Raw genomic sequence first — 18,431 nt, 5'->3', positions numbered from 1 at the left:
ATGGACCAACTATAGTCTAGTCATACTTAGGTCCACATATGATCATATTTAACCATTCCAATGGCTGATCATGTGACCAACTCTCTCATTCCAAACTATAATCACATCATGAAACCAAATATAATTACAAACCACATATGGTCAAATTCCATACTCCACTATTACGAACCATTTTCGCATGGCCGTACACATATACATCACAAGTACTTAAAATAACCGAGGGTAGCCCTATACATGCCATATCCAAAACTCAACTAAAGGAGTACCAAAAGGGCTTTGATAGTGTGGTTGACTTCAACTTCTATGATCCCGAATCCGATCGCTAACGAGCAAAATCTATAAACAGAGAAACAAAGAAACGGAGTAAGCAATTTATGCTTAGTAAGTTTCGAGCCATAATATACACACAACCAAAGCATAGCATTCAAGTAGCTAAACAATAATTCATATGCACAATTTCTCAAAGACATGCTTACTTCACAATCCCAACTCTTATATTCATACGCAAATAACGGCCTAGTTAATGCCGATAGCTCATTTATCATTAGAGCGAATATTCAGCGATTTACTCATAGTGTGCAAAGTACACACAAAACATACCTTGTTGTTGGGAATTTCACATGTGCAATAACTGAAAATTTTCCAGCAGCTTATAAATTTCAATTCACATACCTTCGAGTTTATCCGGATATAGCTACTGCTTCAAAACACCTTCGGACATAGCCCGTTATGGTAACCCGCACAAATGCCTTCGGACTTAACCCGGATATCACAACTCGCACAATTGCCTTGGGCTTAGCCCGGTATCATAGCTCGCACAATTGCCTTCGGCTTAGCCCGGATATCATAGCTCGCACAATTGCCTTGGGCTTAGCCGGATATCACTCGAACATTCATACACATCTTTGTTTCATTTTCACAACAAAACTTTTATGCACAATTCACTTAACAAAATATCATTTCGCTCAATGGCCATATACAAGGGCGAATTTCGATTGCTTATTACTTCATTCAATCAAATCAAAATCTAAGTTTCGATACTCGAAAACTTACCTCGGATGTTGTCGAATGATTCCGATGGCTATTCGACTACTTTTTCCTTCCCTTTATCGGATTTGGTCCCTCTTTGCTCTTGAGCTTAATTTAGCAAATAAATTGATTCAATCATTTGAGTATCAAAAAGAGGAACTCAAGGCACTTAGCCCACATATATTCACTAGACATTAAAGTCACATAAGTACGAATTCATGAATCGACTCAACACACAAAGCCTTCAACATGCTTACTCATGGCGAACAACACAACCTCTTAGGTACTCATTCATGGGCCGATTATGCATGTTGATGTTGAGGCCAATTACATGTTTAATACCACACATGCATGGCACACATTTTACTAGCTAATGCTTTACATATTGTAGCTCAATACACATCTATCATTTGCTTCATAATCAAAACACAATCACATGAAAATACATACTTTGAGGTAGTATATATGTCATTCCAACACATCATGTGCAAACATATATATATATATAGGTGCATGGCAATCTCAAGGGGTTCATACCCATCCAAACACAAATTTTACCAATCAAGTAACAAGCATAAATCATGCTCATGAATGCACCATGGCGAATACATCACAACCATACCGTTTTAACTTTGGTCATGGTTAAACAAAGAATTCAATGTCCTACTCAAGAATACTAAAAGAAATTTCAAGAGTAGTCAATCCATCATTACATGCATCATCAACAAGCTTCACATTTAGCATGCAATGGCTTTAACACAATATCAACCTTGGCCAAATACCATTTTCATGGCATAACAAGGATTTGAACCATGGCTAACATGCACATCAAGTTAGCAACCAAAACAAGCATGAACCTCATGACACAACCTCAAACATACCTTAATCTTGATGCAATTATAGCCGAATCTCCTTCTAGTTCTCTTCTAAACCAAGCATGAAGCAAAAATCCTTCCTTTTCCTTAGTATTTTCGGCCAAAGAAGAGAAAATGGATGAACAAAATTTTTTCTTTTCTTCTCTTTCACTCACGGCAAAGGGGGGAAAGGATGAGCAAATTTTCCTACATGCTTAATTTTTTATCATTTATCACATCATGCATTAACAAAACATGTCATAACATGTTTTCCTTGCCCATATTCCTTGTCATGGCCGGCCACTATACCATCTTTGGGGAAATTTGACATGCAAATCCCTTATTTTTGCATGCATGATCAACTAGTCATCACACATTTCCCCATCATACTTTCAAAGTTTACTACTAGGTCCTTTCTAGTGAAATTCACATTTATAATTCTAAATTGAAACATCAAAATGTCATACACAAATTAACACATATCATAGGCATCAAAATAAATTTTAAATTATTTTTATGCCTCGGTTTTGTGGTCCCGAAACCACATCCCGATTAGGGTCAATTTTGGCTGTCACAACTCTCCCCACTTAAGAAATTTTCGTCCCCGAAAATCTTACCAGTAATAGGTTTGGGTAACGCTCTTTCATAGAGCTCTCGGGTTCCCAAGTAGCTTCTACCATCCCGTGTTTGAGCCATAACACTTTTACTAACGGAACCCTTTTGTTTCGCAACTCCTTCATTTCACGAGCTAGGATACGAATCGGTTTTCTTCATAACTCATATCGGATTGAATTTCAACCTCGATGGACTAATTACGTGCGATGGATCAGATCTATAGCGTCAAGCATCGAAACATGAAAGACATCGTGAATCTTTTCGAGTTCAAGGGCAAAATCAAACGATATGCAATCGGACCGACTCGCTTCGGATATCTCATATGGCCCAATGAACCTCGGGCTCAACTTGCCCTTACGGCCGAATCTGAGTATCTTTTTCCAAGGCGAAACCTTGAGAAACACTTTATCTCCCACCTGATGCTCGATGTCTTTACGCTTCAGATCCGCGTACGACTTCTGACGATCGGAGGCTATCTTCAGATTTTCACGGATCACTATCACTTTCTGTTCAGCATCTTTAATCAAGTCCACCCCGAAAATTTTGCTTTCACCGAGCTCCGTCCAACACAATGGTGTACGGCATTTACGCCCGTACAAGGCCTCGTAAGGTGCCATCTTAATACTTGATTGAAAACTATTGTTGTAAGCAAATTCAATCAAAGGCAAATACCATTCCCATGAACCACTGAACTCGAGGATGCAACATCTTAACATATCCTCAAGAATCAATCATCCGCCGGATTGACCATCGGTTTGGGGGTGAAAGGCGGTCTGAAATGCAACCGTTCCAGAGCCTCTCGCAACTTCTTCCAAAATCGCGAGGTAAATCTCGGATCTCTATCCGACACGATGGAAATAGGCACCCCGTGTAATCTCACAATCCGAGAAACGTACAATTCGGCTAGTTTGTCCATTGAAAAATCCGTACGTACGGGGACAAAGTGAGCCGACTTAGTCAATCTATCTACAACGACCCAAATCGCATCTTTCTTACTCGCTGACGATGGTAGTTCGGATACAAAGTCCATTGTGACTCGATCCCATTTCCACTCGGGTATCGTGATCGGCTGAAGTAATCCTGAAGGCACTTGATGTTCCGCTTTCACTTGTTGACATATTAAACACCTCGAAACGACGTCGGAGATGTCTCGTTTCATACCATGCCACCAAAACCGACGTTTCAAATCATTGTACATTTCCGTACTCCCCGGAATTATCGAAATATGTTCCGAATTCTTTGGAACACACAGACGATTTCTCAACCTCAGACAATCGTCATCATCGATTTGAAACTCCGATTCCTTGTTTGGTACACACTCAGCCTGTTTTGCAGCCAACTCATCGTCGACTTTCTGAGCTTCACGAATTTGATGTATCAATAATGGTTTGGCTTTTAATTCAGCTACTAACACATTGTCGGATCGAACGGACAAGTGCACGTTCATCGCTCGTAAAGCTAATAATGATTTACGACTCAAGGCATCCGCAACCACATTCGCCTTTCCCGGGTGATAGTCAAAGACCAGCTCATAATCCTTTAACATCGCAGATTTAAGTCTCTTTGAGTCATCAAATATTTGAGACTTTTATGATCCGAATACACATGGCACTTCTCACCAAATAAGTAATGTCGCCATATCTTTAAGGCGAATACGATGGCAGCCAATTTGAGACCATGGGTCGGATAATTTTTCTCATGTGGCTTTAATTGCCTCGACGCATAGGCCACAACTCGACCTTCTTGCATCAATACGCAACCTAACCCAAGTAGGGAGGCGTCACTATAGATGACAAACTCTTTGCCAGATTCGGGTTGCACTAGAATTAGGGCTTCACTCAAATAAGTTTTCAGTTGATCGAAACTTTTCTGACATTTCTCCATCCATTCGAACTTAACATCCTTTTGGAGTAGCTTCGTCATTGGCGTGGCTATTGTTGAGAAACCTTGTTACAAATCGTCGGTACGCGGTAACGGATATTTGTTCTTTATTGTCGCTTTATTAAGCTGACGATAGTCGATGCACAGCCTCATGGTTCCATCCTTCTTTTCACAAACAACACTGGCGCACCCCAAGGCGAAAACTCAAGCGAGCAAAACCTCTATCCACCAATTCTTGCAACCGAGCTTTCAACTCCTTTAATTCCGTTGGTGCCATACGATACGGAGCTATCGAATTGGAATGGTACCAGTACCAATTCGATGCCAAACTCTATTTCCCGAACAGTGGTAAACCCGCAATTCTTCGTGGAAAACATCCGGTATTCACAAACCACCGCACAGATTCGGGTTTCTTTTCTAACTCCTTGTCATCTAGAACATACGCAAGGTATGCTTCACACCCTTTCTTACGTATTTCGAGCCAACATTGCGATATTACGGTGGCAATCCCTTTAAGTCCGTAGACTCAACCCGAATTATCTCGTTATTCGTGCACCTCGATCAATAGTCTTGCTTTTGCAATTTACAACCGCATCGTGCATGGTCAACCAATCCAAACCAAGAATAACGTCGAATTCGTTGAATGGAAAAAGCATCAAGTCCGCGGAAAACAAGAACCTCAAAATACTAGGGGACTTTTCTTACACACTTTGTTGACGAGCACATAATGACCCAAGGGTTTGACACCAATTACAAACTCAAGAGACTCAATGGGCAAAGTCTTCTTTGGATGCTAAGGTTTCGCATATATAAGAATGAGTAGAACCAGGGTCAATCAAAGCAATCACATTAGCATCGAAAAGAGTGAGGATACCGGTAATAACATCTGGTGAGGCAGCATCCTCGCGTGCGCGTATGGCATAAGTCCTAGCAGGAGCACGAGCCTCAGATCTGATGGTGGCATCTCTAGATCCTCTCTGACCGCCACTAGCATTGCCCGTGTTTCTAGACGGCCTACCTCGAGTTGTGGTAGCACCCGGGTTCCCACTTTGATTTATGTTTTGTTCAGATAAACTCGGGCAATCCTTAATGAAATGATCGACTGATCCGCACTTGTAACAGGAGCGGTCACGAAATCTACAACTCCTAGAATGCCACTTGCCACAATATTGGCACTCCGTTCTGTCTCGACGATCATTGCCAACACTGGCGATGGAAGTGACTCGCGTGCCCATAGGGGGGGTCGATCGCGGTCTCGTCTAGAAAAGCCCGAAATGTCTCTAGACCGGCCTAAGCCATCTCTAAATTTCTTTGATGACTATGGGAAGGGCTTCCCCGAAGACCTCTTACGAAACTCCTACTTCAGCTTTTCTTTTCTCCATACTGAGCTCCTCGGCTTTGCACGCTCGCCCGACAAGAGCCACAAACTCTCGGATTTCAAAAATGCCAACATACAGCTTATATCATCGTTCAGTCCATCTTCGAAGCGTTTACACATCACAGCTTCTGAAGAAATCCATTCGCGCGCGTACCAGCTAAGCCTCACAAATTTTCGTTCGTAGTCGGTAACCGACATGGAACCTTGCTTAAGATCAAGGAATTCCTTTCGTTTTTGGTCCATAAATCTCTGACTGATATACTTCTTTCGGAATTCAGTTTGGAAGAACTCCCAAGTTACTTGCTCTCTAGACACCACAGAAGTCAGAGTACTCCACCAATAGTAGGCGGAATCGCGTAGCAAGGAGATAGTACACTTTAAGCATTCATCGGGTGTACATGATAACTCATCGAAAATACCGGATAGTGTTGTCCAACCAAAATTCAGCTTGCTCGGCATCGCCGCTATCCGTAGCTTTAAATTCAGAGCCCCATGTTTTCAATTCGCCGATTGGGCTTACTTGACCTTACTTGGTCAGTTACCGGAGGTATTGTAGGTGCGGGGGTTGCATTAGTCGGGAATGGAGGTTGTGGAACAGCCGTGTTAGTTCGAATGTATTGGTTAAACCAATCATTCATCACACTATAAAAGGCTTGCTTAGCCTCATCATTCGGATTGCTGGCAATAGGTTGAGAGTCCGCCGGCGCTGTCCCTTGCGCGGAGCAAAGCGCCGCACTCTCTACATCATCAGCTATTGCTCGGTTGGGATCGGGATCCATTGCTATAAACAAACACAAATTGATTGTCGAAATCACCACACTATCAATTTATCACTTAATGGCATGTATAGTGGACCCCAAACATATCACGGTAGTCCTAGGATCGATTAAACCGTAGCTCGATACCAATAAAATTGTAACACCCGAACCCGAGACCGCTGCGGTGTCGCACACGAGGGTTAACAAGCCAAAACCACTTATGGCACCGACCAATTTGACATTCCCAGGCAAGCTGGAAAACTGCGTCGCTGTCACCTTAAAAAGCATATCTCGAGTTTCACAACTCAGAAACTGATTCCGTAAATTTTTCCTGAATTTAGACTCATATATCCATCCATGGATTTATTTCTAGAATTTTTGGTCAGGCCAATTGGTACAGTTTATTAGTTAAAGTCGCCCATGTTACAGGGGTCGACTACACTGACCTTCTCGCGTTACAACTTGAATATCTCTCTTTACAGGGTTTTAATACTGATACCGTTTGTTTCCAATGAAACTAGACTCAAAAAGGAATCTGCACATATAAGGCATGACTTCTAATTCATTCTGGATAATTTATGGCAAATTTTCAAAGTCGCAACAGGGGACCCAGAAACCGTTCTGGCCCTGTCTCACGAGAACTTTAATAGCTCTCGGTATACTGATCATATGATCGTTTCGTTACTTTCATATGAAAATATACTCGTCAAGGTTCGATCACATAATTTATTCACTATTTAACACCATTCCTAAAAATTTTGGTGATTTTTCACATCCACGTCACTGCAGCTGGCAGCCTCTGTTTTTAAGGTAGGCTTTACCTATATTGTAGTTCCCATGGACCAACTATAGTCTAATCATACTTAGGTCCACATATGATCATGTTTAACCATTCCAATGGCTGATCATGTGACCAACTCTCTCATTCCAAACCATAATCACATCATGAAACCAAATATAATTACAAACCACATATGGTCAAATTCCATACTCCACTATTACGAACCATTTTCGCATGGCCGTACACGTATACATCACAAGTACTTAAAAATAACCGAGGGTAGTCCTATACATGCCATATCCAAAACTCAACTAAAGGAGTACCAAGAAGGGCTTTGATAGTGTGGTTGACTTCAACTTCTATGATCCCGAATCCGATCACTAACGAGCAAAATCTATAAACAGAGAAACAAAGAAACGGAGTAAGCAATTTATGCTTAGTAAGTTTCGAGCCATAATATACACACAACCAAAGCATAGCATTCAAGTAGCTAAACAATAATTCATATGCACAATTTCTCAAAGACATGCTTACTTCACAATTCCAACTCTTATATTCATACGCAAATAACGGCCTAGTTAATGCCGATAGCTCATTTATCATTAGAGCGAATATTCAGACAAGATTTACTCATAGTGTGCAAAGTACACACAAAACATACCTTGTTGTTGGGAATTTCACATGTGCAATAACTGAAAATTTTCCAGCAGCTTATAAATTTCAATTCACATACCTTGAGTTTATCCGGATATAGCTACTGCTCAAAACACCTTTGGGACATAGCCCGTTATGGTAACCCGCACAAATGCCTTCGGACTTAACCCGGATATCACAACTCGCACATTGCCTTCGGCTTAGCTCGGTATCATAGCTCGCACAATTGCCTTGGGCTTAGCCCGGATATCATAGCTCGCACAATTGCCTTCGGCTTAGCCCGATATCACTCGAACATTCATACACATCTTTGTTTCATTTTCACAACAAAACTTTTATGCACAATTCACTTAACAAAATATCATTTCGGCTCAATGGCCATATACAAGGCGAAATTTCGATTGCTTATTACTTCATTCAATCGAATCAAAATCTAAGTTTCGATACTCAAAACTTACCTCGGATGTTGTCGAATGATTCCGATGGCTATTCGATCGCTTTTTCCTTCCCTTTATCGGATTTGGTCCCTCTTTGCTCTTGAGCTTAGTTTAGCAAATAAATTGATTCAATCATTTGAGTATCAAAAGAGGAACTCAAGGCACTTAGCCCACATATATTCACTAGACATTAAAGTCACATAAGTACGAATTCATGAATCGACTCAACACACAAAGCCTTCAACATGCTTACTCATGGCGAACAACACAACCTCTTAGGTACTCATTCATGGGCCGATTATGCATGTTGATGTTGAGGCCAATTACATGTTTAATACCACACATGCATGGCACAAATTTTACTAGCTAATGCTTTACATATTGTAGCTCAATACACATCTATCATTTGCTTCATAATCAAAACACAATCACATGAAAATACATACTTTGAGGTAGTATATATGTCATTCCAACACATCATGTGCAAACATATATATATATAGGTGCATGGTCAATCTCAAGGGTTCATACCCATCCAAACACAAATTTTACCAATCAAGTAACAAGCATAAATCATGCTCAAGAATGCACCATGGTCGAATACATCACAACCATACCCTTTTAACTTTGGTCATGGTTAAACAAAGAATTCAATGTCCTACTCAAGAATACTAAAAAGAAATTTCAAGAGTAGTCAATCCATCATTACATGCATCATCAACAAGCTTCACATTTAGCATGCAATGGCTTTAACACAATATCAACCTTGGCCAAATACCATTTTCATGGCATAACAAGGATTTGAACCATGGCTAACATGCACATCAAGTTAGCAACCAAAACAAGCATGAACCTCATGACACAACCTCAAACATACCTTAATCTTGATGCAATTATAGCCGAATCTCCTTCTAGTTCTCTTCTAAACCAAGCATGAAGTAAAATCCTTCCTTTTTCCTTAGTATTTTCGGCCAAAGAAGAGAAAATGGATGAACAAAATTTTTTCTTTTCTTCTCTTTCACTCACGACAAAAGGGGGAAAGGATGAGCAAATTTTGATTTTTTGTTTCTCTTCCTACATGCTTAATTTTTTATCATTTATCACATCATGCATTAACAAAACATGTCATAACATGTTTTCCTTGCCCATATTCCCTTGTCATGGCCGGCCACTATACCATCTTTGGGGAAATTTGACATGCAAATCCCTTATTTTTGCATGCATGATCAACTAGTCATCACACATTTCCCCATCATACTTTCAAAGTTTACTACTAGGTCCTTTCTAGTGAAATTCACATTTATAATTCTAAATTGAAACATCAAAATGTCATACACAAATTAACACATATCATAGGCATCAAAATAAATTTTTAAATTATTTTTATGCCTCGGTTTTGTGGTCCCGAAACCACATCCCGACTAGGGTCAATTTTGGGCTGTCACAGATATTGTTCTAAAATAGGCTCAAGCCTGCACTATTTCTGATTTTGAAATGGGCTAAGGCCCTAATTGAAACTGAGGGGGCTTGGCCCAAATTGTGTTTACTCTGATTGTTTGCTTATATGGGATTACGCACTTGAGTTTTCATAAACTCACCTTTCTGTTTACCTGCGCAGGTAATCCTTAGGCAGATCAGTACTGTGAGGGACTTGAAGGTGGCCACACAATAGCTTACACTTCAGTATCTAACTTTTAAATTATAAGGAGTTTAATTTGGGTATTTTTATGTATTAAGGACTCTCTAGATGTTATTTTTAATTTGGGGATTTATATTTGTTTTACTTTAATACTGCTAGTAGTAGAAAAAGCACTCGGGTTTTCAAAAAGAAAATATTTTTCAAAAATACCAAGAATACGTAAACGGTTTTAAGAGCTGCCACAAGAAAATAATGTTTTACAAGTAAACGCTAGTACGCAACTATTTTAAAAAGCTTCCGCTACAAATGAGATTTTGAAATTAATAACATTTTAAAGAAATACTATTGATAGTGACGCAAGATTTAAAATCATCTTTTAGAGCACACAAAGAGGCTTAATAAGGATTGGGCTTTTCAAACGATATTACACTTTACAGAAAACAATTCAATGTGACATCGCCAGATTCGGCCATAACGTCCAGGTCTGGTTTGGGGTGTTACATGTTGATTAGAATAAGGTGTTTTAACCTTACTGTATTACTTCTATTTGACTTTGATTAAAATAAGGTTTTAAACCTATAAATACATGTAATCGTCTCTCCTCTTGTATCATTTGAATTCGACATAGTGAATTTTCTTCTCTTCTGCCTGTAGTTTTTTTTTTCCGAAAAGGTTTCCACGTAAAATTTTGTGTGTTCTATTTTTTTCTTATCTTTGCGATAAATTTCCATTATCGACTTTTAATTTCTCACAAATTGGTATCATAGTTTTTCATGCTCCTTATCTTAATCACGATAATGACATCACTAAAGTAATTTCATTGTTGGATCGCAACACCAGATTTGTGGTGTGGCTTACGTAGATGGATTTGAAGGATGCCCTGCTAGGGATAGATAAGATGCCTTCGATGTTGACGGAGGAAGAAAAGAAGCGTAAAGATCAAAAAGCTTTCACACAACTACATCAGCATTTGTCTAACGAAATTCTGCAGGATGTGATGAAAGAAAAGACCGTCACTACATTATGGGCGAAACTCCAGTAGTTACGCATGTTAAAAACCCTGATTAGTAAGTTACATATAAAACAATGTCCTTATGCTCATCGTTTGGAGGAAGGTATGTCTATACATGAACACTTAACTGTGTTTAAAAAAATTGTCTCGAATTTGGAGCCCATGAAGGTTCAGTATGATAAAGAAGATTTAGGGTTGATTCTACTTTTTTCGTTGCCCTCGTCTAATTCAACCTTTAGAGACACAATTTTGTATAGCCCCGAATCTCTCACATTTGATGAGGTCTATGGTTCTTTAACCTCGTATGACAAGATGAAACATCTTGTGGTTGGATCCAACTCTCAAGAAGAGGGTCTCACTATTCATGGGAGACAAGAATGAAATACCAATGATGATTGTGGAAATGACGATTTATTGAAATCCTTTTAGAAAATCTAAGGGTAGATTAATGATACGCGATATTCGTGATGGGTTTTAAATATTTATAATGAATCATTCTTGAAAGTAACTATTATCACGATGAAGGCAAGTGTACCTATCGAACAGTAGTATAGCTTTAGCAAGACCGGATTGTCAAACCCAAAGGAACTAAAAGTACTAGTAATGACTATCTTTTTATTATCTAGCCTAAAAATAATGGGATTTTTTTAACTAACTAATTAACTAAACTAAGAATTCACAGAAAATAGAATTGGGGAATTACTTTTGGAAAAACTCGATTGATTAAGATAATGGCTAAGGAAAAATCCACCTAGACTTCACTTGTTATTTGACTCTGAATCGGATGATTTATTCATTTGACTTGATCCGTAGAAATCCCTAAGTTATATTATTATCCCTCTCGAGACTAACAACGTCTAACCCTAGGTTAAATAGTTGAAATCGCTTTCTAATTAACTCCCTAGGGTTGCATTAACTCGATTTATGAATCCCTTTATTAGGTTTCACCCTAATCCAGCAAAATCTTGTCACCCTATCTCTAGGCGCGTAATCAACTCCGCTTAATTATGACAAATGTACTCTTTGATAGGGTTTATTCCTCCTCTAAATAAGATTTTAACTTGAATCAATATCCTGAAATATCAAAACAAGAATTAATAACACATAATTAAGAACAAGTCAAATATTTATGATACAATTCAGATAATAATAACAAGATCTGTCTTAGGTTTCATCCGCCTTAGGTATTTAGGTGTTTTAGTTCATAACTAAAAAGGTAAACATCTCAGAAGAATAATGAATACAAAACATAAAGAAAAACCCAAAACTCCTGAAGGGAAATTGAGGGGAGATCTTCAGTCTTGATGATGAATCCGGCTTCTGAGATGGATCAATCGGCTTTCTTTGAGCAATTCCCTGCTTCCTTCTCTGTGTCCCTCCTTTTCCTTCTCCTCTAGGGTGTATTTATAGGCTTTAGAATGCCTAAGAACCCTCAAAATTAGCCTTTTCCGAATTAGACTAAACTTGGGCTCGGTAGGAACACGCCCGTGTGCGAATACTTCAGGCCATGGTCAAGCTTATTAAATAGGCACGGGCATGTGGTCCACCCATGTGAGTCGTGCTTCAATTCTGCCAAATTCGCACGGGCGTGTGGTCTGCCCGTGTGAGGAGGTCCAGGCCATGTTGATTTCATACGTTGGCCCATTTTCTTTGTTTTTGGCCCGTTTCTCGTTCCTTTCACTATCCTATGCTCACCTAAGTATAAAATATGAAATTAAGGCATTAGGAGCATCGAATTCACCAGTTTTAAGGAAAAATCATCCATAAAATGTGGTAAGCATGGGATAGAGATATGTATAAATTACGGTTTATCAAATACCTCCATACTTAAGCTTTTGCTTGTCCTCAAGCAAAATCCTCAATTCATAATCAAAATAAATTCTTCTCAACTTATAATTTCTATCAATAATATCTCAAAATAATCCATAGGTAATCATACATTGAAAATTCAACTTAAAGAACATCAAAGTTTCAAACATTCCAAGTTGAGCATTTTATCATGAAAACATGGGTGTCTCCCCTCATCCAAGTAATTACCTTTGATTCAAAATATCACAGAGTTTCACATCCTAACTAAAGATTTACTCAAATCACTTGAGGTGTTTAAGGATAATAAATGAAGCACTCAATAGTCAATAATGAAAAGTTATTACCATAGGCTTGCATGAAACTCAAATCTCCACCACTATAAATTGAGATGGAACATCAATCAAAAGGTCTTTAGAGGGATGTAACGTGGCTTTGGTTAGAGGGTGTTGTTAAAAGCTGAAAGAAAGGGTTAGAATCGAGATTGAATTGAAAAATTCCCTAACAAGAAAAATGACTAGTCATCAATTGCGTACAATAGAGCTTTTTCTCAGAATATGGAATTTAACTTCTTTAGTTCAGAAGATCACTACTATTAATATGTATACATGTTTTTCTTTAAGAACAAGTCAAATTACAAAATAGAATAAAACATAGCTAAGCAACTATTCCAGCTCAAATCTCGACAAAAATAGGGATCAAATCAAATTAATTTATGGGATTTCAACAATAATCAGTTATGGGTTAATATTGAGGGTAAATTAATGAATGGGTTGTTAGGCTCAAAGGGGTTCACTAAGGGTTAATTGTGAAGGTGGGCTTTTATGGAGTGAGTGGGTTAAACCTAAGTGCCTTTATCATTTCGACATATCAAATCAAATGGTGTGGTCTTGACATGCATAATCAAGCAAGTTCTAGAATAACAATTCAATACTGACGCATTCATAATGAAAGTGAGCATGAAAGAAATAATAGATGCTCTAAAGGCTCAAAATCTCACAACAATTATGGCTTTTTGATGTTTAAACTTGTGAATTCCAACTCAAGGTAATACCTGAACTTGGGGAAACAAACTAAAAGTTTTTAATTCTTCAAAAATCAACTTATCATGCTTGATTCCCTAATGTCTTGAAGTTTAAACAATCAATGCATAAATGCCTATGTTTTAATTCAAGATATATCAATAAACATTATAGACTAATTGGAATTCATTCTAATAATGATATGAGAAGATCGCATGAAAATAAAACAAAATTCAGGGATTTTTATGATATAAAAGCCCCCCCACACTTAAGACATTGCCCTCAATGTACAAAGATAGATATAATGAAAAATATAGATTCATAATCATAAGATAGGGAGAGAAGTGAAACTTCCTGAATGATGAATGAATTTCCTTGAATTGGAGTTTTGGAGAATAATAGATGTGAGGGTGGAGGAGGATACTCCGATGGTTGTAGAGGTTCATTAGTCCATAAGTCCTGAGCCAAAAGAATATTATATCTGGTGGTAGCTATGGTCGTGGTCGAGCAGGACATGGCAGTCATGGAGAACCTTTCCTGGTGGATTTTTTTATTTCCTATGCGAGGATGAGCTTTGGAGCTCTTTCTGTCTGTGATCAAATTAGAAACTCTTTAAGAGGTATACTGAAGCATAATTACTCGTAATGAAATAGCCGAAGAATAAAAATTGTAAAAACTAAGGATGAAATAGTATTAAAAGGAAATAAAGATAAAATAAAAAAATATAATTTCAAAATATAGAGATAAAAATAAAATAAAATAAATAATATGTGTTTCTAGAGAAATTGGGACACACGGCTGTGGGGCACGCCAGTGTGCTCTAAGCTCAGCCCATGCGTTTCATACTTTTTGAATTTAGGCGCATTGGTGTACACGGCCATGTTGCATGGCCGTGTCAATCTCTGTTCACTTCTCCCACGCCCGTGAATGAAGCTCCACGCCCGTGTTGTTTTGGCAGGTTCGCCCACGATTGTTTGGCACGGGCATGCCGCACGCCTGTGTTAATTTGACAGGTTCGGCCACGATTTCAAGGCACGGGCGTGTCGCAAGCCCTTGTTATTTTGACACGTTCACCCACGGCCCTGTCGCACGGCCGTGGTGATTTATCGTAGCCCGTGCTGGGGAAAACCTTTGCCTTGTTTCCACACGGTCCTAAGCACGCCCGTGTGCTTGGCCGTGTCTGTGTGGTAAACCTGTATTCAAGAACTACGTTAGTAAGTTAGGTACTAAAATTTAAAGAAGTTAATATAGTTAGTGCTCGGGTTTCCTCTCGAGAAGCGCTTATTTGTAGTCTAAGCTCGACTTACCTTTCCATTGAATGGTCATGGTGGTTTGAGGAGTTTATACTTCTCATTCCTGCTGTGAATCTCATCAAAATAAGGTTTTAGATGGGTATGGTTTACCTTAAAAGTGCCAAACTTGGGATGACTTACCTCGACTATACCGAATGGGAAAATGCTAAGTATCGTAAGAGGGATTTATTCATTCGATTTGTCAGTGACAATGTGAGGATCTGCGGCATCTAATAAAACTTTATATCCAACCGCAAGTTGATTTGGAAAGGTATTGAGCTTGTTCTGGCGTATTTTTGGTTTATCATGTGTTTTCAGTTTATGTGTCTACCATTCATCTAGCTCTTCGATTTGTAGCCTTCGTTCTTCATGAATAGGTCCTCTACTATTGCTTGAAAATGGCTCATGTACTTCCTTCAAACTCATTTCCTGTAAAGTAGGTTGCACTATATTGTCAGTTTTAGTAGAATGGTTTAGAAAATCACCTTTAATTTTCGATGTGTTGCCAGAATTGCGAGCTTGAAGGGTGATTGCTTCATCTCCCACACGAAGTGTGAGCTCACCTGTGCCAACATCAATAATCGTTCTAGCAGTTGCTAAAAAGGGTCTTTCTAAAATCAAAGGAGTGTTGCTATCCTCCTCTATGTCTAGAACAACGAAGTCAACGAGAAATATAAATTTATCGATTTTAACTAGCACATCTTCCCTAATACCCCTAGGAATTATAAAACTACCAATTAAGCAAGGAATTGTAAAACTCCCTGGATCTTTCAATTTGTTGGGTAGTTTATTTTGTAGAATAGCTAAGCAAACTGCGTTTAGCTTCACATGTGAAGCCTCGTCCAACTTCTGCTTATTTGCTAAAAGCTCCTTTAAAAATTTCATTGCGTTTGGCATCTGCGATAGAGCTTTAATAAACGGTAAGTTAATATGTAATTTTTGTAAGAGTTTAAGGAATTCACCAAATTGTTTGTCTGAGCGGTCTTTCCTTGTCGCATTGGGGTGTGGCACACGAGGTTTGCATTCTGTGCATACCAGCATTGGTTCATTTTGGCCGACCTCATCTTTACCATTGCTTATCTCGGTTTCTTTCCTTGGTTCTGGTTCAGATATGACTAACCCTTCCTCATCTTGGCTAGTAATCGCGTTGAGTTGCTCCCTTGGGTTAGATTCTGTGTTGCTTGGAAAGCTACCTTGTGGTAGTTCAGAAATCAACTTGGCAAGCTGTCCAATCTGAGTTTCGAGCCCTTGGATCGATTCTTATTGATTCTTATGTGTTGTCTCGGTATTCTAAAAATGAGTCTCTGACACCGAGATGAATTTGGTTAGCATCTCCATAAGGTTCGGCTTTTTCTCCTGCTAGTATGGTGGTTGCTGAAAGCCTGGAGGGGGTGGTGGTTTCTAATTTCCTAGGCCTCCCCATGAAAAATTTGGGTGATTCCTCCAACCTGCATTGTAAGTATTGCTATAAGGATTGTTTTAAGATCGAGGATTATTATCCATATAATTTAACTGCTCGTTCTCCATGTTGTGGCCATAAGGTGGGTATTCTGAATTGTTCGATCCACCTCCATTTGCTTCCTGCATTACTGGGTGAACCTGTGAAGAACTAAGAAAACCATCAATTTTCTTATTCAAGAGTTCTCTATTATTAGAGAGCATGGTGACCGAATCGATGTTATAAACACCGGCTATTTTTGTTAGCTTTGTCCTCATGAATTACCAATGATAGTTATTCAGTGACATCTCCTCAATAAATTCGTAAGCTGCCTCAAGTGTCTTATTATTGATAGTTCCTCTAGTGGCTGCATCAATCATCTGTCGAGTCGAAGGATTCAGGCCATTATGGAACATTTGAACCTGTAGCCAAAGCGGTAACCCATGGTGAGGGCACCTTCTTAAAAGGTCCTTGTATCTCTCCCATGCATCGTAAAGTGTTTCTAAATCCATCTACACAAAAGAAGAGATATCATTACGTAATTTGGCTGTTTTAGCCGGTGGATAATATTTTAATAAAAAAATTTTGCTCATTTGTTCCCAAGTAGTAATTGACCCTTGTGGTAACGAGTTCAACCACTGTTTAGCTTTGTTCCTCAACGAAAAGGGAAACAACCGAAGACGAATGGCATCATCAGAAAAGCCATTAATTTTAAAGGTATCGCAAAATTCTAGGAAATTTGCCAAGTGAGCGTTGGGATCCTCATCCTACAAACCATCAAACTGAACAAACTATTTATCATTTGAATTGTGTTAGGTTTCGGTTCAAAATTATTTGCAACAATAGTATGTCTAACTATACTTGACTCAGTTCCTATTAAAGAAGGTTTAACATAATCATACATAGTGCGCGGAGTAGGATTTTGATTAACAGCAATTGCAGGAGGTAGCAGATTTTCTTGGTTTTCAGCCATCTCCTCGGTTGTGGTTTGAATATTGTCCTCTTGCTCGTTCTCTGTGTATCTTAGGCTTCGCCCTATTTCTCTTTGGTTTCTGCAAACTGTGCGATCAATCTCACTGTCAAAAAGTAATGATCCTGACAGGTTTCTTCTAGTCATAAACTATAAGAACCTGCCAGAAAAAGGGAAAAAATAGAATTAGTAATAAAAATTAGAATAAAAATTAAATTGCAGTAACAGTAAAACGCTCAAGTAATAAAAATCGAGTGTTCCTAATATCTTAGTTCCCTGGAAATGGCGCCAAAAACTTAATACGTGATATTTGCGATAGGTTTTAAATATTTATAATGAATCGTTCTTGAAACTAACTATTATCACGATGAAGGCAAGTGTACCTATCGAACAATAGTATAGCTTTAGCAAGACAAGATTGTTGAACCCAAAGGAACTAAAAGTACTGGTAATGACTGTCTTTTTATTATCTAGCCTAAGAATAATGGGGTTTGTTTTACCTAACTAATTAACTAAACTAAGAATTCAGAGAAAATAGAATTGGGGAATTACTTTTGGAAAAACTCGATTGATTAAGACAATAGCTAAGGAAAAATCCACCTAGACTTCACTTGTTATTTAACTCTTAATCGGACGATTTATTCATTTGACTTGATCTGTAGAAATCCCTAAGTTATATTATTATACCTCTCGAGACAAACAACATCTAACGCTATGTTGAATAATTGAAATCTCTTTCTAATTAACTCCCTAGGGTTGGATTAACTCGATCTATGGATCCCTTTATTAGGTTTCACCCTAATCCGGCAAAATCTTGTCACCCTATCTCTAGGCACGCAATCAACTGCACTTAATCATGACAAAT

General features: G+C 38.6%; 1 non-coding gene across 1 annotated transcript; it reads left to right on the top strand.

Moving 5' to 3' along the window:
- The first annotated feature begins 17,034 nt into the window (after window positions 1–17,034).
- On the top strand, window positions 17,035–17,141 carry LOC128294239 (small nucleolar RNA R71). The gene has a single exon (XR_008284553.1). It is a non-coding gene; the product is annotated as a small nucleolar RNA R71 (small nucleolar RNA).
- Window positions 17,142–18,431: the final 1,290 nt, after the last annotated feature.

This window comes from Gossypium arboreum, chromosome 6, assembly GCF_025698485.1.
Source record: "Gossypium arboreum isolate Shixiya-1 chromosome 6, ASM2569848v2, whole genome shotgun sequence".
In the NCBI taxonomy this organism is placed as follows: Eukaryota; Viridiplantae; Streptophyta; class Magnoliopsida; order Malvales; family Malvaceae; genus Gossypium; species Gossypium arboreum.
This window is presented reverse-complemented; position numbering and strand designations above follow the sequence as displayed.